The sequence below is a fragment of the Anopheles funestus genome, chromosome 3RL (assembly GCF_943734845.2).
Source record: "Anopheles funestus chromosome 3RL, idAnoFuneDA-416_04, whole genome shotgun sequence".
NCBI lineage: Eukaryota > Metazoa > Arthropoda > Insecta > Diptera > Culicidae > Anopheles > Anopheles funestus.
Genome location: NC_064599.1, coordinates 11,823,838 through 11,835,522, shown reverse-complemented (window position 1 = coordinate 11,835,522; position 11,685 = coordinate 11,823,838). Strand labels below are relative to the sequence as shown.

Here is an 11,685-nt window from a genome sequence, read left to right as displayed (position 1 = left end):
TTCTCCTGTAAAACGAACAAATTACCCGCAATCGGATATTTATGCAGGTGCTGTTTTTGGTTTGTTTGCAGCTGTCCCATACCGCGTTTGCTTAAATGTCTTGTCTTTCGATTACCCTTCGCAGTGACAAAAGTGCACCCCAACGACTCACTTCGATCTTCGACGTTGTGTTCTTTGGGAGATTGGGAGATCAATTCCACACAAAATGTAGTCTTTCGTTACCCGTTTTGTCGGGTGACGGACAGAGTGAACCGTCTTGAACTCCTTAAATGTATAATCTGTGGAGGAGGCACTTGTAGCACTGAACCAGTTTATTTTGTGTCGAATGAGATCACTGTTGAATTACTGTTTTCAAGAAGCAAGTTAGTCCAGAAACTCTAGATGACAGTGTTGCGTGACGAAGGTTTGCTCGGTTTGCTTAAAAATGTCAGGACTTCGTATCTAACCTTTATGTACATGTGATATAGAGGGGTTTTGGGATCATTTTTCAAGGTTTCTATTTTGAAAAAAAGGTTCATCGTCCGTTTTAATAGCTGCCGACTTGGTAGTTAAATTCTTCAGAACCCTTACCATGGGCAACATCCATGAGGGGATGCTTTTTTTCCCCCTATACATACTACCATCAGGGTCATGACCTCAGAAATTTCCAACCAAAGTCAAGCCACCGTAACAGCGACAACCCATTGTTCTGGTGTCGAGTGAGGTTCCCCATCTGCGACTGATGAAGTCATCCGAAGCGGACCCTCTAGTATAAGCTGCTAACTGGTGAAGAATAAACGGCAAGATCTTGGAGAATTGCTTTACTTCATCAACTTAATGCCAGCGCGCAGAAATATTCTTCGGGAGAAGGAAAAGTTCTTCCCAAACGAAAATGTCTCTTCGATGCATACGGCGTAGCTTTACGAAGGGCACGCACACTGGACGCACATTAGACCACCAACTCCACGTTAACGGGTCCGCCGTAAAAGTGGTACCATAAAATTTTAATTTTAAATTAGCGTCAAGCCCCGTGTGCTGCTCATTCGTGCCTGAGCCGTTGAAGATACGCGAGGGAGTCATCTGTCGAACTGTAATAAAATTTGACTACCAAACTGTTGGTGGATCGAGAAGCGTGGGTGTGTTTCATACTCAGGCATGAAAACGGAACACAATTCTGAAGAGACGAATTCTTAGCTGCAAAACAAAAGTTCTCCAAACACGAAGCACACGCCAGAGTGAAATTGCGTTTAATTTCTTCTAATTATTTATCGCACAAGTCTCCCAAAAGCGTCGGAAGTCGCTCGTCTGTCTGTTTGAGAGCTTCACAGCACAAAGCAGAACATCGGAACAAAAGTGTTGCAGTTCTAAATTACGTTTATGATCTTCCTTTATGGCGTTGTACATCGAAACCGAAACGGCTACACCCTACTTGCCACTTCAAAAGGGCACTTCTACTTCTCACCAAGCTCACCCGACAGTACGAAAAAAAAAGATTCGCTTAATGAGGTAAGAATGCCGCTTTGGAAGCCTAATAGATGCCTTCGCACTTGATTCATCCGAAAGAAGATGAAAGAAGAAAGCATTTTTACTTTCTCGTAGTGAAAAAAAATCGTTAAAAGGAAATATCTTCAAAAAAGAAAGAAAGAACCATGTACTAATCCACCAAAACGGTTTGATTTGATGGGTTTAAGGCATTCTTTTTATGAAGCCATAACTCGCTGTCACAGAATTGTTTTGTTGGATGTGTCCTCCCTCCACCGAATGAAGTGGACCTGGAGACGATGGTATGTTTTCCCTTTAAACGATCGCTTGATTTTTGGTGTATCGTTTAATGATGCGAGAAACAATTGGAATCTAAAAGGAAATCGAACATTCCGTCCGTATATACACACAACTTGGCTGTCAAATGTTTTAAAGTGTCTTAAAAAATCAACCATCAAGGCATAACTGAGCACGGGCAGAATATTTTACGACGCATAAATTGTGTGTGCTATCCATCGATTTGACGTTAATGGAGATCTGTGGAGCAGAAGAGATTGGAAATGTGATTGTAGAGGATGCACACGAATTTCCGTAACCCATTTCCCATATGTAAATGAAGCTACTCTGCTCAGTAAAAACAATTATAATTTTTTTTGGAACCTACTACCGAGGTAGAAAGGGCAAAAGATATTCCAAAAACAAACTGCATACACATGCATTGCAACAAATGAACTCGGGGTTATGTAGGCATGCATCACCACTCAGTTCGCCAATGTGTGAAATTTCACTTCGTTCCACTGAGCATTGTAATATTTTATTACCATAGACAGAGTACAGCTGATTTATTTCTTCACTCGTCTGTTACGTTACGAGCCAAACCTTTTCCCCTCTTGCTTCTTGCTTGTGAACGGGCTGGGCAAACAGGAAACTGCAGGTGATAGCAATAAATAAAAATGCACACTCCAACCATCTCCACACCAAGAGGAAAGCTTCCGAAAGGCACACCATACGCCAAGCGGGCAAGATTATTGAGGAAGAGAAGCGTACAAACATCCACAAGCACAACAATAGCATTGGAGATGATTATTTTCCGTTGATTTCCTGTCATCTTGTCAGTCAAGTTTGTGTGCGGCAGAGCATCATATAGTTTTTGGGAAAGATGGTGGAAACAACGCAATTATGATGGCCACCAGCAAACGAATCTTACGAAACGAAAAGAAAGCAATATTCATTTTATTGGCCGGCGGAAGAAGATTTTCAATTCAAAGGAAGAAAGTATTTAAATTTAAATAAGAACACATACATAGATGGAAAAAGTTATGCAAAAGACAAAACAAAGTCGAACGTTCCGAGTCGTCGTCAAGAAAGAGGTGCCATAGTTGCCTTCGTTATGGACTAATGAATTATTAATTGCATTCAATATGCAAACGGGAAAAACGAGGGGACTACAGCTCCTTCCCTTGGCTTAAGCGTACGAGAGAAAGGCTTTAACACGCAAAAGGACTGGGAAGCAAATGAATGGAGCTGAAATCACAATTGCGAAGAAGAAATGCATTGATGCTCAGTGAAAGAAACGAAAGAAACGAAAGAGAGAGAGAAAGGAAACGTCCAATAGGTAGCTAACAAGCGCTACTGTACTGGCGCTACTGGAACCAGTTGTGTTTTTATATTCGACAACAAAAAAAATCCTCGCAACATTTCCATCCTGAAAACCCAGCGAAAGAGGTTAACGATCTCCTTCTCTATCTCGCCCCAAACTGCATACACGTTGGATCGATGCAGCAGACTCTGCACAGCATGCAATATGCACGTGTGTGCAACGTTTGCATACTGCATGTGACCGCACCCCTCATGTGTATGCACACAGCAAGCGAACTAACTGGATGGGACTTCCGTTTTCTGCTTCCAACCATATTGCCATGCTGTGGTGGTGAAAGGAACAGTAGATAAATTCCCTAAAAAAACATGAAGGAATTTTAAGTTTTACCGCAACAACACAGAGAGCACAAGAAAAATGAAAACTATCCTCGTGTGAAAATTGCCAACTGCACGCATCCCATCATGATGGTGAGGAGAGTTTGGCATGGAAATTTTTCCTTGGAAATATACAGCACAAAATACATCCTTTAAAATCTCAATTTATGTGAAAAACTAAATCAGAAATGATGTTTGTAATTTTCATATATTTTTGGGGGGATCAACATTCAATATTCTATTATGAGCTTTCCATCTAACACAAATGATAATTTCCTTTTGCTTTATTCTATTAAGATTCTAATTGTTTTCCCTTAAGCAAAGGAAAACTTCCCCACAACAAAGTGCAACATTGCCGTTCGTGCTTGGGGATGAAATGGGATGCAGAAAGTGCATTTCAAAACGTCAACAAAGCCACCGCCACCACGACAAAGTAGCGGGCAAAGTAAACGAATTGAAGACGGATTACATTGTCTCTATAGTGACAGACGCAGGGACAGAGTTCACAGACAACTATTTATAGCTGACGGTTGTTCCGTCGCGACAACCGGATCCACACACAGCGGGATGAAGCTCCCTGCTTGTATAAGGAAGCCAGCTAGCTTCCATCATCCCGAGGAAAGGGAAATATTATTAATGATTATATATGCATTTGCTGGTGGAAAAATCGTCAAGAGCGATTTCTACCCTGGTCGTCCAGCTGAGTGTTTGGCATCCTTTTCCGACACACTAATGCTTTTCACACGATCGTCTAACTTCATGTACCGCAGCATAATTATGCTGCTAACAAATTTTTGCTCATTAACGTGCACGAAAGTGTTGTGTGTTTGTGTGAGAGAGGATTTGAACATGCGGAAGGCAACAATCGCGTATGTGATAAAAAAAAATCGGTTTTTTATTTTTCCTTTTCTCACTTCGCTTTGCTTCACACCCGGTGCAACAATTTCACATGATGTGTTACTTGTTTTGCATCTTTTGCATCACACACACACAAATAAGCTTTCTTTTACCATACTTGACTTCTATTATCCGTACCCTTTTCCTTTCTTTTTTTTTAACGCCGACAAACACACAGGTCCATCATTAAAACGTTTGATATATTTTAATGTTAAGTTTTCCATAAATATCTGCCATGATCTTTTTTTTCTTGGTTCACAATATTCGCGCTTCAGGAAGTAATTAGCAGGATCGTTAGCGAGGGGCATAGAGAAAAAACGGAAAGTAATTGTCTTCCACCTTGGGCTTCGAAGGTAAGAAAATTGCTCATAAATCATTGATCACAATCAGTCGTGAAAAGTGAAAACGCTCCCGGTACATAAAGAAATAAAAATTTTCCTTTGATTTAATGCATGTACAAAAAAAAGTTTAATAATCTTAATCATGTTTTTAGCGACTTCAATAGGTGAGAAAAGGGTGTGGCTTGCACAAATTTTCCAACAAAATATTTAAGCTGTTTAAATATTTTTTTTTGTCTAATGTAACTTAATAAACAGGCAGGAAAAACGTTATTTAGTTCTTTTTTTTTACTTTGTTTACACCGTTGATTGACCTAGAAAAATACATTTATTTATTAATGAGAAAAGTTTTCCCTTCCGCATCATACCTGATCAATAAGTTTTTCAACTCTAATTAAACCAGATTGCATTTTGTTCGTAAAACGGACCATGCATCACAAATGAAGGTAATTTAATATTAGCACAAACTACCATAACACAATAAATGCATGGCGACAACCAAAAAAAAACACACATACATCAGAAACAACAGAAAAACCGACCTCACCGTTGATGCACTGGTCCGAGCGGTTTCTCAGCACCCGGCGCTATGCATTATTCAATTCATTATGTTTCCATTCTAATGCAACTAATTTTCCACCATAATACTGTCAAATGACAGCCACGGTTCTGGTGGCCCTTGGGGGAGAGAGAGAACGAAGTGGCGAGGAAGAGGAGCTTTTGTTTCGATTTTATGTGGCTAATGTAACGTTGCCATCGTCTACCATCGTACCATGGATCCGAGAAAACCATCCGAGCCTCCCACATAATGTCCACGTTCACGTGCCGGGGGGGGCGGGCAAAGAACAAATTATATGCAGCTTGCTATTTAATGCTTCCGGTGTGTGTGTGCAGTGTGCAACACGCATACGAAAACTTTTTGCCCACCCTGGATAGAGACAAATTTTGCTCGGGACTTGGTTACTATCAAATTAGTAAAGGAACGTTGGAACGGTGGTATGGACATGTGTGAGATGGGGCGTCACACGAGGAGGATGCAACGAGAATGCAAGCGAGCATAAATTGCATCCTGCTGCAAACAATGCCGGCGAAATGCTGACCTTTCTTCGGTGCTCTACACCTAGCAGCTTGTCATCGTTTCTCGGTGTGTTTTGGTATCTTAGACACTTGACGTGAGTCTCAAGCAACCATAAAACTTCTCGATTTCTGCACAGTCGAAAGAAAAACGAAAGCCAGAGGAAAATAAAGCGATGCTACGGTTTGTTTTGCTGGGAAATAATTTACAATAAGTGCATCAACACATCTCGTACATCTTCATGAGTTCCTGCCACGTATTTCGACACGTGTTCATCTCGATCTTTTATTTACCCCCATGCTCAAATGGGAACAGGATGAAGTTTTCACGATTTTCTTCCATTTTTACACGTGCTCTTCCCTCTAGTAAATTGCCATTCTGGCGTACGCCTAAACAGAGGGCCCCTTCCCGACTGCGTCTAATGTGAAATGCATGCAAAATTGCATCGTTAGATAAAGGTAAAAGCGAGCGAGCGGGAATTAAAAGGAAACGAAACCCATTCAACAATATTTAATCGATCGACTGCTCAGCACACGCAACACAAGAAACGAAAAACAAAAACAAAAAGGCAAAAAAACTGCGAAGCAACGTTTGCCGATGTGAGTTGCATTACAAAAAAAAACACGAAGGAAATTAAACGGGGTGGCTCTCAACCCAACGGCCCACCCACAAGCTCCTCCTCGCGGTTGGGAGCGGAAAAATCGTTTCCATGTGACGGAAGACTGCTTCCATATGGTTTCGTTTCGTTCGACTACAGAGCTAGCCAGTTAACTGTTAATCTAAACCACCAATAACCACACCCCCCCCTCCCCCACCCAGGCCTTTTGGCTTTGCACAGCCATAATATACCATCGTATCAAAAATAGGAAATTGAACCAACGCATTTCTTCTCGGCGAGGAAAACTACGGCGTTTTTACACGGTTTTGGTTTTGCTGCGTGCAGTTTTTCCCTCCCCCTTTCTCCCCTACCACAGATTGGGGAAAAGAATGCCTTTTTGAGGTTTTTGTTTTCCCTTTTGCTTCCAATGTTTCGATGCAGTTTGCAAGAGTTCAACGAACCTTGTGCGGTACCTACATTGGTTTTTGGGATCGATAAATGCATGAATGCATTTCCTTCCAATGACCATTCAAATGCCGAAAAGAAAATAAAATGTAGAGAAACCAGATCAGTGACCGATGGAATTTGAATGGAATAGGAACGGTTCACTGAACAGCGATTCGCATTAGGTAAGATGATTTATTTAAATTCCAATTTAATATCACTGTCGACGAGTAGGTCGACAGGTAGAGATTGCATCAATTGGAAATTAATGTTTCTTTTGTTCAAGGTTTGCTTTTAAAAATAGTTTGGAACGTACGGTGTCATGCCTCATGACAACTCCCTAACATGAGAAAGAGAAAAATCCACTACAATCAGCAAATAAAACATTTACGGTTCATTAATAGGAGGAAAACCGAAACAAAAAAGTTATTATTTTCTATATTCCATCATTCTGAAAAAATAACCGTCATCATCAAACGAAACAACATTCGTTAGTATCATACTTTCGCTCATTAACAGCCACACCGTCGACATCTTTTAAAACAACCTCATGACAAATTTTCCTCCCATCACGCCCTTCATGACACAAACGGGTTTCGAATTTCCACGGGCTTTTTCTCTCTTTCTCACTGACTCGATCCCGCTCAAACATCGCAACGATTTTCTCGCAAACGATCAAAAGTTTTGATTGAAAAGATAATCCTCACGATGGTGTGTCGAACCCCCGCTCCCATTTCCACCCTCTTCTCCTTCCATTTTGACAGGTTTTTACCCACACAAACACACTGGAAACACACTGGATCACACCCTCGATCGCGGATATTACCTCAAATTGCCGCGTTCGTTCAGGTTTTGCGAATGGATGCGTTCCAAAACGCTTCAACCTTTCTCTCCGGTACAAAAATGCTGCCACGTAATCTTTCCGGTGCGAAATTTCGGATTGAAAATTGTTCATTAAAAACTTTTTTGCCTCGCTTCCCAAAACGCTCCATTTTCGGTCGCAAATGTGCCAAAAAAAGACGCACACATACATGCATACACATAAAAAATGGCGCTGGGAATGAGTTTTTTGTTGTGGTGAAAGAAAAATGATCAAAACAAATGAATGAAACGGCCTTAGGATGGATGATGATGACGGTATACATAGGAAGTTGCGACTTGTTACTTGTTTTTCCGGTCCAAAAAGCAATTGATGGAAAAACTTTTCAACGATAGCGAATTGTCACTAAAACATTGACCTTATCGTGATGCGATAATGAAGAGAAAACCCTAATACACACAAAAAAGGACCATCTGCAGGAAATTAATCCTTCTCGATGAGGATGTTCATTGATGTTTTCCATCAAAGTACGCTCACCCTCAACCCTGGCGCGAAAAGTTACGAAGTTAAAAAAGATCTCCTGCACCACACAACAGGTGATAAAGCGTTACGGGTCGTGTCGAAAGCGAAAGTAAAAAAAACCAGAAACCACTCGGGAAAAAAGGGCACAGAAGATTACATAAATCCGTCTGTCGAACGGATTAAGGGTTGACAAGCGATAAGCCAATTAATGGCAGCTAATGGCCGTCGGAAATCCGCTACGCCATATCGCCGCCATGTTGATCTCGAGTTACCCTTACGCTCACGCACACCCTCCTGGGTGGAGATAAATTTCTGCAAAGTCTCACTATGGAACAGAGAGGGAGAGAAAGAGAAACAGAGGGAATATAAAACTGACCAAACGACGATCAAATTGTGCTGTGATTTCGTAAACATTGTGTAATGGAGCGCAAGGTGAAGGCAAGACTTTTGGAACGTCTGAAAAGCCCTTTCAAATGATGAATCTGATAAAGTGATAGAAAGTCATTGACCAGAGTAAACCCATTGTGGACAAGGTATATGCCCGCTTTGTTTATTATGTTTGTCTTTATGCTTTATGTTTTTTAGTTTCTTGTATGTTTTGATTTTGTTTTCTTTTCCTGTCTATTCCTTTGTTCTATTTCAGTGCTGTTTTATTTTATTATTTTACTAAAGAAAGTTTTACGTTTTTACAAATTTTTACATAATAATTTGATTTAATTATATTTTATATAAAATTTTATTTTTTTTTTATAAAGGAAAAACTAAAAAAAAGATTTGTAAGAAATAGATACACCACAACTTAGTTCATGTTGTTATTTGCTTATCATTTGCATTGTGATTGTATGCTTTATTCACATCAAGCAATTCAGAAGAAAAGTACGGAAGCAATAATGACCAGTTCATCCTCCAATTTGGACATTAAACAAATGCATTTTTGGGAGGTAAATTATCACATCAATTTTAGTCTCATCAAGTCCACGTTTCCTTGGTAAGAAAAGCAAGAAGATTTGAAGGTTTCTTCTTCATCGGACATTATGCTTGAATTTCTTTTCCTCCTTACGGTTAATTTATCAACCTCATTTCAGTTTGTGTTTTATAATTTCTTACAACAACAAAAAAACCTCTCCAAAGACATGGCTGAAAATCATTTAATCACCGTTTTGTTGAACCGATCGGCCATTTAACGATCCACGACGTTTGCCCCCACCACAAAACACCGAAGAAAGTAAGTCGCAGAGGGTATTTATTATTTCCGCTGGAAAACAAAAGTGAAACCATTCGGCCACAACTCACTCTGCTCACTTGTTGATTTGGGAAACTCTAGCAACATGACAGTTGGCTTTGTTTTTGATTGAATGTAATTTATCTGTAAGCAACCGTTCGTTGTTTCCAACGCTGCAAAAGAGTGACCCGCAAACAGAAAGAAATAAAAATAATAAAATCAAGTACCACCTGTATTTAGGTATCTTGGTTTTGTTTCCTGTTTTTATTTTAGACAACAGCTTCTTCTGATGCGTGTGAAAAAAATGATCAACAATTCGGCCCCATCAGTACCAGCGGAAAGTGCCATCACGCGCCAACAGATTTTTGCCTTGATCGATGACACTTTGCCAGTGCTCGGGGTGGTAAAACGCGGGTTTCTCTTTCACATCAACATTTCTGTACATTGGCCACCCCTCTATGGCCAATTAATTTGATCACTTTCACGCGTACTCGTTCGATGGAACGCACCACCGGCAGGAGTTGCTTGCCGTTGCCGAGGTTATGCAAGCGACAGTCAAACCTGTCAAGATGGTCGCGACTGAAGGATTAAGTAATGTGTCCGAAGTTAGTTGATGCAGGCTGTGTTTTTATGGAATACCTAAGGGAAGCATTTTGTGGAGTGGATTTAAATTTGACAACCAGTTCAACAACCACTTTATTATTTTTTCCTTCAATAACAACACAAATCGCTAGGAATTCGAATTATGCAACACAAATTCGAGTAATGGCAGTTCAATTGCAAATCAATTACAACAAACACTGCATTCAAATGGAGTACAACATACGCAACAACGCATGATTGGGCGCGTTGCAAGTTGTTCGCACACAAAGATCGCCATACAACCGGACAAAACTTTCTTTTCCAAGTTTGGGCGTATGTTTGAATTACTGAAGAAAACAATGTTTAGTAAGCCTTTGTACCACTTAATAACATACATATCAACATATATTCCCAGCGGAAGAGACCCATTATGACACCGAGCTGCATCGAGCGAGAAAAGATGAATGGTTGTCATTATTTTTTAGGTATTTCTTTGCATTCTCCTCCATTGTGTCCTTCTGTTCGTGATGAGGTTTTCAAGACAGAGAAGATGAAACCATCAATTATGGATGAAAAATTGTTCACCTCCATGTGTGTAAGACGTTTCTTCCACGTGTGTAAGACGCTTAGGTGTCAATCATTTACCGAAAGGAACAATCAAAGTTCTTCGACTTTCACTGGACGGTGTCCCGTAGCATAAGTTTGATGGGTGCATGAAGACACAAACCAACACGATGTACTCCAATGGCACCTCGTCCTCGTACAATGCATTTCGTTACGGGAAGTTTACGAAAAGATCATCTGACATTCGAAGGTAATTGGACACTTTCGGGGAAACGCAAGTCGGTTCCATCGTTCCAGATGTTAGCGTAACTCGGGAAATGAAACACCTCGGTAGCCCCTTGTAGGAACTTCGACTGCATTCAAGTTTGCAGTTGAAAAATGATTGTAAATTTATCTTCACAATCACCCTTGAGCGATGCGCTGATGCAGTGGCGAAAGATGAACATTTCTCAGTAAAGTAAACCATCTTGAACAACTTGAAGTTTGTTTTTAGTTGGTACTTTTACAACAACTTTTGGTTACAGAAGTAAGAATATTTATTTTGTTTGGTATAACTCTGGGAAAATGTTTGAGAGATGACATCGTGATATTGTCGTGTAAGACGTTGCAATATCCTAGGCTTTAAGTACTTCTGACCACTTCTCGCAAGTTGTAGCAATTGTTGCTGAAATGCAGTAACTTAACCTCTTCAAAAAATTGGATAACATTGGACTAAAAAGATGGACTACCTAAATAGACATAATTCGTATTCTAACTCATTTTAAGAGGTGTTAAATTGTCATTCTTTACCAGTTTTAAGCAAGTGTCTACGAGTGGAAAGTCCCATCCAAAAAACTTGAAGTTAAAAAGTTTTATCCATTCCTTTACCGCGGAGCTCTCATTTTCGAGATGCTTCTAACTTGAGTGAAAAGTGACACATTTGGTTCGCTTCATTGCTTCAACACCCAACAGGCTTCTGCTTATTTGAAATGTTCAAATTTGTGGTTACTGGCAATATCCAAAAAATCTTCCAAAGTGAAGATACTCACGACATCACGAGACGCCTACACACCAACTTACAACGTGAAGCACAACATTTCCATTATGCGCTGTTTTCGAGCAGGGAAGCTGTAGCAGGGAAAATCAACAAGCGGAAACGGCAGGAAAGCGCTGGACGGAAACCATTACAATGTCCGTTTCATTTCCAGT

The 11,685-nt window shown here is 40.3% G+C and overlaps 1 protein-coding gene across 3 annotated transcripts in view; it reads right to left on the bottom strand.

The window, feature by feature from the left end:
• Positions 1–11,685, bottom strand: part of LOC125771421 (phosphatidylinositol 4-kinase beta) — a 90,194-nt gene that overhangs the window by 29,141 nt on the left and 49,368 nt on the right. The window lies entirely within an intron of this gene.